Source organism: Xyrauchen texanus, chromosome 3 (assembly GCF_025860055.1).
Source record: "Xyrauchen texanus isolate HMW12.3.18 chromosome 3, RBS_HiC_50CHRs, whole genome shotgun sequence".
Lineage (NCBI taxonomy): Eukaryota > Metazoa > Chordata > Actinopteri > Cypriniformes > Catostomidae > Xyrauchen > Xyrauchen texanus.
The window spans coordinates 45,316,643-45,329,500 of record NC_068278.1 but is presented as its reverse complement, the minus strand read 5'-3'; the positions used below and the strand labels follow the sequence as shown (position 1 = coordinate 45,329,500).

The following is a 12,858-nucleotide window of genomic DNA, read 5'->3' as shown; positions in this document are numbered from 1 at the left end:
GCTCATTTGTGTGGTCAGAATAGCTTCTCTTCCCACACAAATGAATGGCTGGCTAACATTAGATGCATTTACAACCATGCCAGTAACCACAATAGGTCAATGGGTGATCACCTGTAATTTACTTTTACATTTCATTAATAGAATATTCTGGTTTAATAACTTAAGCTCCATTGACTGCATCTGTGGCCTGCTGCTGTTCTGCTGATTGCTGAAAATGTTGACTCTTTGACAATTTGTTAGAAAAGAAAATTGTCAGAAATGAAATGCAAAATGCTTGTACAGTAATACACTTAAAAGTATTACCAAAACCCTTACACAAAACAAATACATGTATTGAGCATATGACTGGTGTGATGGAATCGAAATATGAATGATATTGGAATACTGTAAATGTAGTCAATTACTGAACCATTCAGCCGTTTATAAGGCTCAAAGCCAATCTTTTGTCGCCACCTTCTGGTGTAACATATACAAAATGTCTCTCTGAACAATCAACAAATCTGTTCACCAAAAAAGGTCAGATTCAAAAGATTCGAGTCACTGTAATAAATAAAAATCCCCACCAATCTTGTCTGTACAAAAAGCACAACCAGAGGTGCATCCACTCGAAAAGCAGTCCCACCTTAAAAGGAATATTTAAAAACATTTATAACTCTGATAACAAATATATTATTTGTACTGAAGAGTTAATGTTACATTCATGATCAAGTGCATTTAAACCTATCAAGTGCCTCTCCTTTCTGCTAGGCTTCTATTTAAGTGCTTTACTATAAAAAAGGTCATATAGAGAAGAGTCGAAGTTTGTTTTCTTTGGTAAAATGACAGCATGCCATAGATGCCCTAACATTAAAAGTATTGGTAACATAAAATATTGGAAAAATGTCTTTTAAAGAGTGGGAACCCTGGCTAACCTTAAGTAACCTGCTTCCATTAGTTGACTACCCCTGACATTTCCTCACCCCTCTTTCAAACTGTCTTGTCCTTTTTAATTTTAGTCTTTCTTTATGTGCAATCTTCCGTTATTGATTTCAGCCTTCGTGTGAGCTGAAAACCAACAAAAATTGCATTAAAGTCTTAGTATTTATTGCATGATAGTGTCCTTTGTTTGATTAGTATTTATTATTCTTATTAGTTTGAGAAATTTTACACAAAAACAACCTCCCTTTTAAGAAACTTTTCAAAAGATTAAAGCATGCATTATTTTGCTTATGTGTATGAATTGTACGAGAATTGTAGTTCTAATAAAAGTTTATACCCCAAACACAACAGCCCCTGTGTATTTCTGTTTTTGTGATGTTTATGTGCTGCTAAGTTATGTCTTTTTCAGAGGTGCAGAGTTTAAATGGCTGTTGCTGAAATTCAAGGGGCCAGAGAGAAAATGATGTGTTGGCCCCAACGCCCAATGATTTAAAACTTCATAGTCTGTTTTAGTGTTACTGCAATTTTTGCACTCTTTTCAACTAAGTTGAATCTGAGCTTAAGTTGTGCCAAACCCATCTTTCACAATAAGTCTTAAGTGACCTGTTTCTAGTCACTACTCTAATTTTGACAAAATATGTAGTGACCGGAGTTTATCTTTGCACGCCATTATAGAGGAGGGGGGCCCCTTAGTCACGTCCCACAGGAGAGGCCCCTTCATCACAGCCCTTTATAAGCCAAGAAGGCTTCTTATACCCTGCTGGCCTTTTTACATTTTCCAGATTTACTTAATTGTTAAGTACTTTTCTAATACTTCTCTAAATTCATTAAGCAAAACCATAATGGTCCAGCTCACAGACCAGTGGAGCTTTTACTCTGTGCAGTTGCTTGATATTTTATCTATATTTTTAACTTGTTATTCACTCACTGAGCACTTTATTAAGAACACTATGGTCCTAATAAAGTGCCTGATGTGGACTTCTGCTGTTGTAGCCCATCCGCCTTGATAGTGGCTTTTCTGTCAGCTCAAACCAGTCTAGCCATTCTCAGTTGACCTCTCGTCAACAAGGGGTTTCCGTCCGTAGAACTGCCGCTCACTGGATGTTTTTTGTTTTTGGTACCATTCTGAGTAAATTCTAGAGACTTTTGTCTGAAAATTCCAGGAGATCGGTAGATACAGAAATCCTCAAACTCTCCCATTCTGCTGGTTAATAATCGCATTAATACGTAGGTGTACAGGTGTTCCTAATGAAGTGCTCAGTGAGTGTATATCTTTAGAGGTGGGTACAAATATTGATTTTTTTTTATCTTTATTTAAGTGATCTATATATTGATTCTTAAATCCCAAGATGGATGTTTTACTGGATGGGTAGCGCAGCCCTCCACTGAAATGAGAGTAAATCACTCGCATTTGCAACCAAATTTGTGACAATGTATATATTTGGCATCTGGCTGGTAAATGTTTAGAATTCACTTATCAGTGAATGAATTGTGTAGCATAGTGGTGGAGTATTTGGCAGTGAGAGTAAAAGTTTAATCTTTTTAATGTTTGTCCAAAGATGAGATACATGCAGCCCATTTGTCACTGAATAATGCCCTTTCTGTTCTTAACAGTCAGTTGTTGATCATGAACAACAACAAAAAAGCATTAAATTCTAATCGGGCATAGTACAGATTAGTTAAAACCATTCGAGTCTGTCTCGTTAACATGCACTTATTTAAAGACGTTTTCAGAAATGAAGGCTTCCCTTAAAGGTGCAATATGTAACAATTTTCATGTAATTTTTTTTGCCAGTGTGTGAATGGCTTGTAAGGCAACTTAAAAGAAATTAGCCCTTCCCGGATTTCCTAGGTTGCCTATTAAAGCCTGTAGACTGATTTTCACGTGAAGGGAGCGGGTCCGTTTTGCCTGGAAAATCCAAAGGATGTGACGTTTATTCATGCTCCAGAGAGCCTTCTACTGAATCCCGTCTGGCTAAGCGGGAACGTGATCGAACGTGAAAACTAGAGTGAACATCGGCAGGGCATTTGATTACTGGAGGAACCTTCGTTTGGTTTGGGGGATTAAAACCGACGCTGAATTGACATTCTTATTGGACAGGTAAGCTTACATAACCGGAAAGCATGTGAAATATAGTGTCATAAGGATTGATCTGTGTAATTTTAGCTAACTTGATCTTGCCTGCTAACTGTGACGAATGGCAAGCTACCTTGTTTCGTAACTTTCAACGATCTTTTCTTTATACTAAACGTCAGGTATACAGGATCAATTTAAGCAAATACACTTGTTTCTTGATCTTAGTATAACACAAAACATACAATAGTGCAACATAACTGTGCAGTGCAACAGAAAACGGTCTGGTATAGTTTGGTAGTATGTAGCTGTATGTGTGTATCCGTATGCTATGTAAGCTGATAAGTAGTTTTAGTTCAGTCTCAAAGATTGTAAAACAGTTATAACTGTAATTTTAATTATGCTACCTCATCTGTCAGCATGATGTTGGTGATTCATGTTCAGTCTCTTTGTACCAAACGTCATTCTTTTGGTCGATGCTCGCGTGCCTATGGAGTGTGTGCACGAGCAACAGGTAGCTGGTTGCAGTTCACTTAACTGCCACAGGTATCATTAGTAATGAGGGTTTCTGAATCTTAGATACTGCACCTTTAAAGAGTTGTTTTAGCATGCGTTCAACAAATCAATATAAATACCTGCAAATAGTACAAATTATGCAATTAAACAATACAAACTTAACAAAATATAATATATGCAATATTATATTTATTAAATATATTGATTTGTTCATTTTTAAAAAGCTCAAATCTGACCAAAATTCTGAAAACTAATACAATATAATTAGTAAAATTAATATTTTTGTATTGTACCTAATTAGAAGGTCCCCTGTATTTACTGAATTAGCTGGGAGATACTTTATTTCATATGTAAGCAAAAGAGACATTATAACTGAAATATACCCATATGAATGAATATCGAATCGGAATTGAATCAAATAAAATTGAGAGCATGTGAATCGGAATCAAAATCTGTTTCAATACCCAGCCTTATCATTGTGTATGTTTTTTCTATATTCATATATATCATTTTATATCCTTTATAAATATATAATGGCAAAACAGAATATAAATTGCTTCCTCTTAATTTTTTCTGCATAATAAAAATATGCAGTGAACTTGTGAAAGTGGTGGAAGGAAGCTGCATTGTTTAGTGAACCTGAATCAATCTGGTGCTCACCTCACATTCTCTCTATTTTATTTTTAAAAAAATTATATGAGCCAGCAGAATCTGCCTTGCAATTCTTTACAAAACAAGTGAAGGGATAAGGCAGGAAAGGATAAACAGAATCTGGAAACTGCAGAAAGTGTCAAATTACCAATTTGGCATTGTGGGCTAAAGCAAATAACTGGTAATCAGAAGGTTGCCGGTTCAATCCCCACAGCCACCACCATTGTGTCTTGAGCAAGGCACTTAACTCCAGGTTGCTCTGGGGGGATTGTCCCTGTAATAAGTGTACTGTTAGTCACTTTGGATAAAAGCATCTGCCAAATGCATAAATGAAAATAAACTAGGACATTCTATTATATTTAGTAAATGTTAACTTTATAATTAATTATCTTTTAATATTGTTTAATGGCATGCTTTAAACTTAAATGACTAACTGGTGTTGTCTCTTTATTTTTTGTCTCCACTTTAAGTTATAAAGTCGGAGAGACCAGCTCAAAAATTCACCCCATTGGTTCTTGAGCAAGATGCTGTAACGTGCAAGTGAACATGCAATTTGAGCAAATTCAAACTGCACCAGATTGAAAATATTTTCAAACTGAAGACCTATATTTATTGAGATGGCAATGTTTTAGTCTTAAAATTAGTGCCATTTCTGGCCTTAAACGAAGTCTTACTTGCCCCACAAATTTTAATATATTCACTTAAAATGTTAATATATAATTTACACTAAAAATGTAACAATAAATTACTTATGGGATTCATGATGAAGAAAATACCTTTGTCACATCTAGCTACAACTCTCTTCTTGCAGTTACATATTCTCCTCCCTCTTGGGCCACAAGGGGGCTCCCTATAGTCTCATTGAGCTATAACAGCTGCCGGAGTCTTACTTGCAGCTTTAATTATATTTAAAAATAAAATAAAAAATATAAGCCCCCTAAGCAGCCATTTATATTTAGAAACGTCCCTCCTTACAATCCTCTGCAGGCATTTAAAGGTTTTTTGCTTGTCACCTACCCTTTTGCTTTAGGCCTTATTTTGTTTGGCAACTCTTTCCATTTGACAGTATTTAATTTTCTGCTGGTAAATGGCTGAAAAATTGGCATATATATAAAATGAGTTTCTCAATAAATATAGGAATTTTTGCAAGCTACAGCAGTGTACAGGAATTCTTAGTTTCTTTGTACTTGTGTCCATTGCTCCTGCCTGCAACCAATAAGGTTTGCCAGGGTTGTTTATTTTTTGACAGAATTATTTTAAATAAAATATATTAAAATAGCAGCTTAAATTCAATTAAACAACATTTTGCAACACTTGCAACTTTGACAAATCCCAGCAGGACCCCATCATTTTTTCCACATTTTGTCATGTTGCAGCCTATATTTCAAGAATTTTAACATGGGTTTTACACTTCAATCTTCACTCCATTCCCTGTAATGACAAAGCAAATCCAGAATTTTGATAACTTTGAAAATTTATTAAAAAGAAAAAACTGAAATATCACATTGACATAAGTATTCAGACCCTTAACTTGGTACTTAGATGAAGCCCCTTTGGCAGCAATTACAGCATCAAGTCTTTTTGGGTATGATGCAACAAGCTTTGCACACAAGATTTTATGCCATTCTTCTCTGCAGATCCTCTCATGCTCTGTCAAGCTGGATGGGACCGTCGGTGGACAGCCATTTTCATGTCTCTCCAGAGATGTTCGATTGGGTTCAAGTTTGGGCTGTAGCTAGGCCACACAAGGACATTCACAGAGTTATCACCAAGCCTTGCATTGTCTTGGGTCTGTGCTTAGGGTGTTGGAAGGTGAACCTTCAGCCCAGTCTGAGGTCCTGAGCGCTCTGGACCAGGTTTTCTTTAAGCATATCCACACGTGATCTCTGGAGCTCAACCAGAGTGATCATCAGGTTTTTGGTCACCTCTCTTATTAAGGTCCTTGCTCTAGGAAGACACCTGGTTGTTCCAGACTTCCATTTAAGAATTACGGAGGCCACTGTGCTGTTAGAAACCAATGTAGTCGATATTTTGTAGCCTTCCCTAGATCTGTGCCTCGACACAATCCTGTCTCTGAGCTCTGCAGGCAGTTCCTTTGACCACATGGCTTGGTTATGCATTTTCAGCTGTGAGACCTTATATATATATATATACAGGTCTGTCCCTTTCCAGATCATGTCCAGTCAATTGAATTGCCACATTTGGACTCCAATCAAAGTGTTCAAAGATGATAAAGAGAAATGGGATGCACCTGAGATAAATTTCAAGTGTCAGCAAAGGGTCTGAATACTTATGTCAATGTGATATTTCACTTTTTTCTTTTTAATAAGTTTGCAAAGTTATCAAAAATCTGGTTGTTGCTTTGTCATTATAGGGTATGGAGTGTAGATTGATGTGGAAAAATTAATTAATCATTTAAAGGATTTTAGCATAAAGCTGCAACACAACAAAATGTGGAAAGAATGAACTGGTCTGAATACTTTCTGAATGTACTGTATAATGACTTGGCAATGTCCACACTAACATGTTTTTCATTGAAAACTGTTTTCTGTTTCTTAATGTCATTGTTTTCCAAACTATGCTGTACTGAAGTGTTTTCAAAATCTCTAGAAAATGCTATTCCAAGGTGCATGAGAGCCGTAAACTTAGCAAAATCAGTGCATTTTTAATTGAAAATGCATTCATGTGGTCACTGCCTTAGTCAGTATGAAATCAGTGACATTATAGGACTGAGTTTGGTGCGAAAATGCAAACACATATTTGTATGTGCTTCATTCACATGGTCTAATCAGAATGTTAGAAAGAGAACCTTTTAATCTCTTTGCGCTTGTTCATAAAGGTGCTGAAAGTGATTTTAACCATTCTACTTCCATGAGACTTAGCCACGCCCCCTCTTTCCAAAACCCCACACTCCAAAGATTCCAAATGAGCTTTACTGTGACCGCCATTATGCAGAAACGGATGTTAAAAACAACAGCAGAAAAATAGCGCCCTCAATTGACAGCTGTTATGAACAACATGCCATTAAAATGGCAGTAAGTCTCAAAAATTCTCTACACTACAACACTATGAGAGTGCAAAATGATTGACAGGTTGAAAGCACCAATGTCCACAGACACATTTTTGTTTGCTGTTTACTGAGTCTAGTGCTCTGTCACAGAGACAGTTAAGATATCTTACAACACTTATTTCAGTAATATCTCTCAGGGAGTGTGAACCGTTTTTGCATAACTTTCTATAAAAAAAAAGAAATCACTTGTAGAACCTGTAAGGTTAATGTACTTGAAACTTTCAACTTTGACCCTAAAGTGTATTGCTGTGAATGATGTGTGCATGAGGTAATGGTAATTAGTAATCAAAGAATATATTGGCCTGACCAAATAATTGGCCATTTTGTGATCGTCAACATCAGCCATAACCGTTTCCTCTTGACCAATTTAACAAAAGTGTTAGCTTCCCCTTCTACACAGATTGCAATTCTGAAATCGAAACGGCTTTGTCGATGGATAATAAACAATGTCACTATTTTATATATATTTATTTATTTCCTCAAATTTTGATTAATATTATTTAAGAGTCTGCCAGTGTGCAGACTCCACCCCTGCTGAAGTCAGAGTCATGAAGAATCGATCACACGTCCTTCACGAGCTGCTGTCAGGATTCATACAGGTAATGATCATTAAAAAAAAATAGAAAAAGTGGGGGACAGTGGGAGTTGTTTGTGTTTGATGTTTTTGTGTTGCAGAGGTGAGACTATTCAGTGTTGACATCCTGCCTCCCACCCAAGTGTGAGTATGTGCTGTCAGTCAGAATGACACCTCTGCAGTGCCAGTTATACACACACTATCTGCAGAACTACACAGGTCAGATTCACACACTGAACCTACAGGTTAGTAATACACAAACACTCATTTAACATGTTGTTTGACTTTTTAACATGCGTATGTGTTTAGAAAAAGTTGTAGGTGTGTTCAGTTTGTTTCAGGACCTTCATATTCTGAGTGTGTTATGGACCCATCCCTGGTGTCTTAAACTCACTCAACTCAGCATGAATAAGGTATGCACAATTCAGAAACCCAAATCACTCCTCAAATTCATATACATATGATTTTTCTCCATTGCCTATGACATGAAAACAAGTTACTGTATTTGTGTGCAGGAGAAAGAGGAGTCTGCTCCCATTTTTACAGCACTGGGTGCAAGTTTGGTGTCTGGTACTGTGTGTATAATATCAGAAAGTGTTAACTATATTACTAATTAGTCATATGCCTGCACAAAATATCAGATATCAATATCAAATCTGGATGTTATAATGTACTAGGTTGCCACAATGAGCGCTTCGAGGACTAGTCACCGAATTTAAATTTTCAAGGTTCATGATATTCGGCTGGTCCAAAGTGGGGCACTGTATCGCTAACTAAGTTTATGCTTAAAATGTTAAAGTCCCCAGATACCTAAATCAGGCATATGGTGGAGGCAGCTGAGATGAGTCCTCTGCCACCCAGACTGATTCAGTGCACCACCATGAGGAATTGGAGCATTTTGGGATTTGGGCATCCCAAATTGGGGAGAAAAGGGGATAGAAAAAAGGAATGTGACTAATAATAAAAGTTAATTTTATTTCCCTAATATCACAGTTCGAAAGATTTTTAAAAGAATCACAAAGTGAAATTTTATTTCTGTAAAACATCAAATACAAAAGACTCTTAAGTGCAGATCACTGCTGCTGTAAGCATTTTACATTAACATTTATGCATTTGGCAGACGCTTTTATCCAAAGCGACTTACAGGGCACTTATTACAGGGACAATCCCCCCGGAGCAACCTGGAGTTAAGTGCCTTGCTCAAGGACACAATGGTGGTGGCTGTGGGGTTAGAACCTGGCAAGCACCAAGTAGCCACAAACATTATATCTGCTTTTACCTTAGTCAGTGTTCTAAAAAATTTGCAGTTTTGTACTTGTCTGTGAGCTTGCTTGGGTGAATATCCAATTTCATATCTTTGTTGTCCAGAATAAAATATGTAGTCCAGGAGGACATGCTAAACAAATAATTGAAAAATATATTATTACTATTGGTGATAAATTGTTTTACATCATCGCAAAGGGGATCTCAGCTTTCTGATGACACCTAGATTGAGCTTCTAGTCCACTCAGAGGCCAAGATATTCTATGAAAAAATGGGAGTGGTGCATGAACTGAATATTAGACTGAATGTCTATGGACAAGCACATCTGTGAGGTCTGAAATGCGTTATAGTGCCACCTATATTTCAGATCTGCATTTTGTGATGGAAGGGGATAAGAGAAACAAATATTTTTCCTGGTACTAGCTGCAATCTAATGGAATGAAATTAGACTTTTTACTGGGGGATAGAGCCAACAGAACCAGAATTACATGCTTACAAATTTTAAATGGAAATACCAGCGCCTGTGCTTGTAAGAGATGGGCTCAAGTGTTTAACAACACTAAAAACACAAGGTAAGACCGTTCAACATCACATTCAAGTTGTTTGCATGTTTGTGCACAAACCTCCTGCCCTGACTATTGCTGTTTTCTGTGTGTCAGAGGGAGGCTGTTTCTGATCTCTACCCAGCAGGATCTCTGGGGATCAATCTGGTAGCCGCGAACCGAGTCATGGTGTTTGATGCTTGCAGGAATCTGTCATATGATATCCAGAGCATCTTCAGAGGCTATTGCTTTGGACAGAACAAACCTATATCAGCGCACTATATTACAGACACTATATTTTTAGATAAAAGAAAAAGTAACTGTGAATACTGTCCTCAAGTCAGCTTTTTATTCTGAGTTTTTCACATTTATTTCATTTTAATGTTACCTATAGTTGTAATATTGGTGATGAAGGTTTTTCTGTATACGCTGGGGACGATGAAACCTAAAATATTTGAGCGGCAGGTTGCTAAACAGTCTCTGTCCTCCCAAGTACTGGACCAGCAGCAGATTCAGAGACACTTCACACAAAGTCAGCTGTAAGAGCTGTAACGCTTCCAGCCAGAACTATGGCCGAGCAAGCACATGGAAACACCTGCGGTAAATGCAAATACATAGACCTGGTGAACACACACATGCTAACAGAGACACTTATGAGTGTTTAACGTGTTGGTTTGTCTTCCAAATTGTCAATCAGGATGAGGTGTTGGCTCTGCTGCTGAAGAGCTGTGGACAGCTCAAAGTAAGTTATCTTGAGCATGACTTATTGTTAGACCACAAGGAGGAAGAGGAGCTGAGTGAGGAAGAGAGCAGAGCAGCCTGGGCTGAGTACCGCACAGAAAAGGTGCATGCACACACCACATTCTACAAATCTAATGCTACCTGGATTGTGCGGCTTTGGTGGGTTAATGATGATAACAAATGCCCTGCAGGGTTTCAGCTATTATGGAATACCTGGAAACATAGTGGGAATCCTAAAATATGTATGTAAAATTTCTATAGTGATTAGGTTTTTCTAGTTATGCTAGGCTCTTAAGTAATTAATCAGCTCAAAATTGCTCTTTGGCTATGTGCACACCTTTTTTATTTAGGTTTTTGTAGTCTGAAAAGGACAAAAACACAATATTTACAAGCCTGATTAAAACCACATTCATTGTGGTTTGAAATCAGCTTAAAATCAGATTTTTGTTAATGTGTCTCATTCTGAATGGTCAGATCAGATTTTGTGTGTGTGTGTGTGTGTGTGTGTGTGTGTGTGTGTGTGTGTGTGTGTGTGTGTGTGTGTGTGTGTGTGTGTGTGTGTGTGTTTTCGTTATTTGTTGTGCGTGATGGGTTACGTCATCTTTTGCAACAAGAAGACTTTCTGCATTACAAACAGCATAGATGTCGTCTTAACAGGGCAACAGGAAGGCAAGCAATAATGATGGTCAAGCTGTAGGATTGTTGAAAACATAATTTTCAACAAAAATGACTTAAAAAGTGAGTTTAAAAAAAGACATACACATTTTAGCCCTCTGAAATGGTCACGGTCGAAGGTAAAATCTTTGAGGGGAACAAGATACTGTATATGGATGCACCCAGATATCATATATATTTTACAAGGCAGCCAAAGCAGTGCAAACCTCTTTTACATTAATTCAGACATTAACTTAACATTAACCACCTATAGAGATGTACTAGGTGCTGTAACCCACACTGGCTGCGAGCCACAAAAACGCAAAAAGGTATTGAATGTCTCAAGCGAATACGGGACGTTTTAGCATTTTGAGCACTTCAATAAAGGATGGTGGTCCCTTCAAGCATCTTGTCATCCAAAACTGTTTCGCTGCCCGCTAAAAAAAAAAAAAAGTAATGGAAAAGTAATTGGTCATTTGGAACATTCTAGATTTGATAATTGGAGAGGGGTCTACTGGGAAAGTAGGTGTCAAGTCATTAATGGGAGGGGTCAGATTATTGGTAGCAAGAGAACTGCAGCTCAAAATACTAACCGAAGAACAACAAACACACTTGAGAAAAGCGAGATTCCTGTGAGTCATTGAACTCCAACAATGATTTAAACTGTTCTCGAGTTTCTCGTGATTGAGCACTTTGGAGTTTGTAGTGAAAATTTCTTAACTTTGTTAGTCTTGATTAGACAAATAAGTCTTGAGTTTGGTTTGATCGTATTCTGTCCCTCTAACATGCAATCCCTCCTCTAATAAAGGACGACAAACCCCAGCGACCCAACCAAATACAAACGGTAAGGAAGTACTCTATTGTCCTATTATTCTTTTTGTCAGTGTACATGTAAGGAATGTTCATTCCCACATTCTGCATGTGTCAGCTGAGCATGTATACACCAGTGACTGTTATATTCTGATTGTCTCCTCCAGGCCTCTGTACAGAGCTCTAGTGATCCCCACCTGATGCTGCTCAGTAGAAGCCCTAACCAAGAGCTAGAGGTACAGTTTCACCTCCGACCGTAAACCTTTTAAGGCTTCTGTATTTGTGTGCATATCTCAGGAAAAATTAAACAGAAGTAATTTGTAACTAAAGATCGAAGCACAGACAAAGTTTCATGTGACTACCTATTTCGCTCTCTCTTCAGCGTCTGGTTCTGGCTTCTCGAACTCACCTATACAACCAAGAATGGTCCTCCAACTTCACTGCCAGTCAATCAAGGCAGTGCTCTACCTTCTGCTGCTCAGGTCGACTCCATCACCATCCGGCTGCCAGTCAAACAAGACAATACTCCACCCTTTGCTACTCGGGGCAGGTCCAAAATCACCTTCCCTCTGCCAGTCAAACAAGACAATACTCCACCCTTTGCTGCTCGGGCAGCTCCAACATCACCGTCTGGCTGCCAGTCAAATAAGGCAATACTGCACCTGTTGCTGCTCGGGGCAGCTCCAACATAACTGTCCTGCTGCAGCAACCTGAAACAGTTTTCTAAATTAATAACATTTTTTAAAAAATACATGGCCTGGTCCCTCTCTCCAAATTTTGCAAAGAAAGGGCAGGGACTAGTTAATATCATAATATTTGGAAATATGAATGTAGTTTTAGCATCTGAATATATATATTCATATTTAGCACATTCAGAACACTGAATTAACTCAGAAAAAGAAGCTTCATCCTTGCGCACAATTATGACTGGAGACCTGTACTGTTGTCAGTATTCCTGCCAAGTGAAATTTTCATGGCAGCTGTTTGTACATTTGTTCATTTAAATGGAGCAGGCTGTTTAAATTAATATTTTTTAAAGCAAGAC

The 12,858-nt window shown here is 37.7% G+C and overlaps 1 pseudogene; it reads left to right on the top strand.

Moving 5' to 3' along the window:
- LOC127624929 (transcriptional regulator ATRX-like) overlaps nt 1-12,477 on the top strand; it is a 38,942-nt pseudogene extending 26,465 nt beyond the window's left edge.
- The last annotated feature ends 381 nt before the right edge of the window (nt 12,478-12,858 follow it).